The sequence below is a fragment of the Saccostrea cucullata genome, unplaced genomic scaffold (assembly GCF_032062105.1).
Source record: "Saccostrea cucullata isolate Sc308-1 unplaced genomic scaffold, CSIRO_AGI_Scuc_v1 ctg23626, whole genome shotgun sequence".
NCBI lineage: Eukaryota > Metazoa > Mollusca > Bivalvia > Ostreida > Ostreidae > Saccostrea > Saccostrea cuccullata.
The window spans coordinates 1-4,443 of NW_026931340.1; the positions used below are offsets into that span (position 1 = coordinate 1).

A 4,443-nucleotide genomic window follows, 5' to 3' on the forward strand; every position below is an offset into this window, starting at 1 on the left:
TTTTGGTATAAGGTAAATAAATTGGTAATTTTAAGTTATATTGGATTGATTTTTTTTTCATTTGTAATCCTACTTCCACATTTAAAATATTAACCTGACAGTATTTAAAAAAAATAATATTAACAAATTGTCTATTTAATGTTATTGGTACACGAATTTTTTTGTTGTAGCACTAAACATCCTAAAATCAACATAACCTGATAACCTCTCCGCTAGGTTATCATAGAGCTGCTATGTTAAATTTCCTCTTTCTTATTCATGTTGTGCAAGCAGCATAATGGACTAGAATAAAAATGGTTTTAAAAACATGTTTTTTAACAAGGTTCTTTGTCCAAAAATTTTTTTTTTTACAAAACCTTTTTGCCTTTTCATATTAAACAAAAGGTAGCTTTGCAAGGTGTTTCTTTCTGATTTTTCAAGGTCTCTTTGCATGATTTGTATTGCTTACAATTTCAACATACTTGCACATTACTTGCTTATCAGTCCCAGCTTCTCAATACTTTATCAATGCATAAAATAAGTGTGATATACATGTACTAAAACTCCGATTGATGAGATGCTAAAAATACCCTGGAGCACATAAGTACACTAATTAATGTAAAGTAATTAAGTCTCGTGAAACGGGCCTTTATAGTTGTCAATGAGAGAGACATTAACTCGCTGGGAACCGCATGACACAGGCATTCCAAACCAATACACAAATCTGGCCGAGTACACTAGATGGAGTTCTGCAGGTCACTCAATTAGATAGGGGGACGAATTCTCCCAGAACTTGTTTTTATCTGGCCCCAGCTCATTCAATGACATGGGTCAGTTGTAATTTCTCTGGAGTGTAAGTATATTAAGATAACATGCTCTTTGATGTACTTGAAGATATTTAATCTCACTGAAGGAAAAGGAAGGATGTTGTCTTATTTTTGGGCCTGCAGAATTCTGTGTTGAATAGAAGGCATTGGAAGGAGTTTGTGATTTGAAGTGACAGAAGGTTAACCAGACAGATAAAATTGTAAACTGTATATATTAGAATGAAGGGTGGTGTGGTAGTATAGATGTTCTTCCCTGGATGAGTCAGTAGTTGTGAATTTCTTTTATTGGGGCGGATTGGTGGTAGGCACTTAATTAAAATGCACATCAGGGGATTAATTCAGTGATCTGTGTGACTCACCTGTATGTAAACATAGGGACAGGACAACACAGGTAATCACCATCTCAGGTGAAGTAATTAGCCCAGCGATTAAATGGTGCAAACTATTATTTGATAAATGTAATAAAATGAGAGGGTTTTTACTTCCCTAATTCTTTTGACTTAAAACTCAGATATAAAATTGTTAAATGATTTGTCAAATGAATGGGGGAAACTTGTTAAGTTAAAAATTATAAATGCATCGTAAATTGAAGTATTTGTTATGAATATAAGTTTGTGATGTGACAATTCTGATATGTCCAATTGACAAGATGTTTTTTTATTTTGAATAATTTTAAATATGCAGATAGAAATTGAAGAATGTTTTTATCGTCCTTTGCAGTTTGTGACATTATAACACTTTTGATATGTCCTATTAGCAAGACGTATTTTTAAAGCTATACGATAAACCTTGAGAGATAATTTTTTTGACATTTGTTTTTCATGTAAAGATTTGCTAATTTTTCCCACAAAAAGGTTTTGGATTTCCCTTTTACTATGTTGTAGCTGAACACAGAGATCCGTGGACATATTAACATTGGTATTTCCTTGTAAATATAGATTTCATCCAGGTATAAACAGTAAGGTTGTTGACTACCTGGAATTTACCTGTTTATATACATGTATTGTGGATATTCATGGGTGTGTTCTTCAAAAGACTGGTTTTAGAGAATGTTTTCACCAAATGTATGTAAGACAGAGAATTTTAAGATATTGGATTGTGTGCATTAGTGTTTTGTAACTGAACCATGCAATTTTAAAACCTTTTGAATCTCAGTAATGCATATATTTAGGATACAGTGTTAAAATGTGAATGACTCTCCCCGAGTCTTAGATATGATGCAGTGATAACTGCTTTTATAGAAACCTAAATATGGCTTAAACATGTTAAACAGCTGTTAGTTATGTTTTGTATTCTTGATTTAAAAACATTCAGTGACATATGTTTTTTTTTTTTTCAAATAGACCTGTTTTCAGATGTTTGGTTGACATTAGTATGTATAGTATGTAAGCCAATCATTTGTTAGGTGGGAGATATGTATTTAAAAAATACAAGAGCATATGGCAGGAAAATTAGTGCAAAGAAAGGCATATTACAGTTGTATTAATTTAGTACCTCAAGTGGCCAAAAGTGTTTTAAGGAAATAGTTTGGGAAGCAATCGGTCTGATTGAATAGCCTTGTGATAATTCATATACTTTACATGTATAGTGGAATTTCACAAATTTCTAGCAACAAATTAAAAAAAAATTTTATCTGTGGTTAAAATTTCCTTGCCAATTTTATGAACATATGACTTTGTCCATCTTGACCTGTTGACAGCCCTTTTCCCTTTTAGATGTTTTTCAATCATTATTGCATACAACAGAGGATTCCTGTACGTTTGTTTTAATTTTGCCGTATATTAGCATGTTTTAAATTTGTGCTGAAAATAAAAGCAAATTTATTTAATTCTATGAAAAGGGAAATTAAATTCTTGTTTTGAATGCAGTATCATTCAGACTCAATGTGAGAACTAAGGGTTGTGTCTCATATTTCATGTTTTAATCTGTGTATAATCATTTCTAATACAATGTACATGAATACTCTTGAAAAAGTTTAGATATGTAAAAAGTTATGCAATTTCCACAGTAGCGCTCTATTTAAAAAAAAAAAAAACAGCCTTTATGAACAAGATAGTATACATGAAGATATCACACATTTATCTATGATTATATAGATATTACACATTCCACATTTTTCATCTTTAAGTTATCAATCTATTCGTTCACACTGACCTACTTTTTCCATTCATTTCAGATATATGTAAGAAATATAACAAGACATGCTGAAGATATCCAGCAAATGACTGCGGGAGGATGAAGTCATAATTTGAGATTTTAAAATTCCTCAAAAAGTGAACTCCTTCCATTTAAGTAAGGGATTTCTTTATGTTAAGTAAACATATGAATCAGGTTTCATTTACAGTGGAAAGATTTTGAGAAAAAGTAATTTAACAGATCACTCAACCATCAAAGTTTTTCTTCCTTATAATAATAAACTTGCACTTGCTTGTTGTATAAAAAGATGTCATGGATATTTATAAAAGAAGTTGCTGTATTAATACATGTTATACGGGATTTTTTAAAATTAACATAAATGAGAAGTTTTAAATTTTACATAATATGATACTTGTAATATTGTTTAATTTAATGAAGAATGTGATAATATTGTTTAATTTAATGATGAGTCTTTTGTCATATGATATCAAAAGGCCAGTTTGAAAGGGACGATATTGTACATATGTTATATTTCCGTTAATCGTTTGAACTTCCTCTTTGTCTGTAGATGGCTGGAGACGTGAAGAGGAAGAACAATGCCTGAGCAGACCTCAGGACCCCACTTCCTTCCTGCTCTAGCAGTCTCGGGGCTTGGGCTGATTCTCTCTGTTTACTTTCTCATTCTGTGTGTATGTGGTAAAAAGTAAGTAGTGACCATTTTGTTAGCAGTTTCTCTGTTGAATAAAAAAAAAAAAATGGAATTTATTGATTTTTAACATTTAATAAAAACTATAAGTTAATGACTTGGTATAATACTGGTATGTAAGAAGTGAAATTTTGTTAATAGACTGTGCTGGGGCTGCATGCAATTTGACCCAAGGAATTTAACTTGGGCAATATTAAAGTTCATTAAGTTGCATATTTTTCATTCAGTAATCTGTTTTTCCTTAATTTGTTGTTTATAAGATAAAAGTACACATTGTTTTATACATGTTTTTACCATGTTATTAGAAAGAAATCAGCTTTTATTATTTAAAAATTATGTGTGTTTTGAAAATAATTTTGAAAAAAATTTTTTTGCAAAATTTTATCAAAAATTAAATTTTTTTGAAACTGAAAACATTAATATGCAAATTATTGTAAAATACAGATTTTTTTAAAAATGAAAATTTTTGGGCCATCAAGATACATTAAAGCTTTTTAAGAAAGAGTTCAAATGCAATGTCTTAGAAAATAAACTTTTTTACATATTAAATGACCAAATTTTTACAAAATTTTAAACAAATTTAAAAATTTATCATGGTTAAAAAATGTATGTGGGTTTAAGTGTATTAAAATCACCAGTGATAATTTTTAAGAACATGACTGATCCAAATTATTAGTCATATTAAAATTCCAGCATGCATGTATATTTCGGTCATCATTGATCAAACTATATAGTCATTTGCCCTATTTTAAAAAAATACAACAGGTATAAAGCATGTGCTTGAGTAATGTGTTC

General features: G+C 30.0%; 1 long non-coding RNA gene across 1 annotated transcript; it reads left to right on the plus strand.

Moving 5' to 3' along the window:
- Positions 1 to 912: 912 nt before the first annotated feature.
- Positions 913 to 3,650, plus strand: LOC134232273 (uncharacterized). The gene is made up of 3 exons (XR_009984739.1): positions 913 to 1,197; positions 2,983 to 3,098; positions 3,511 to 3,650. It is a non-coding gene; the product is annotated as an uncharacterized LOC134232273 (long non-coding RNA).
- The last annotated feature ends 793 nt before the right edge of the window (positions 3,651 to 4,443 follow it).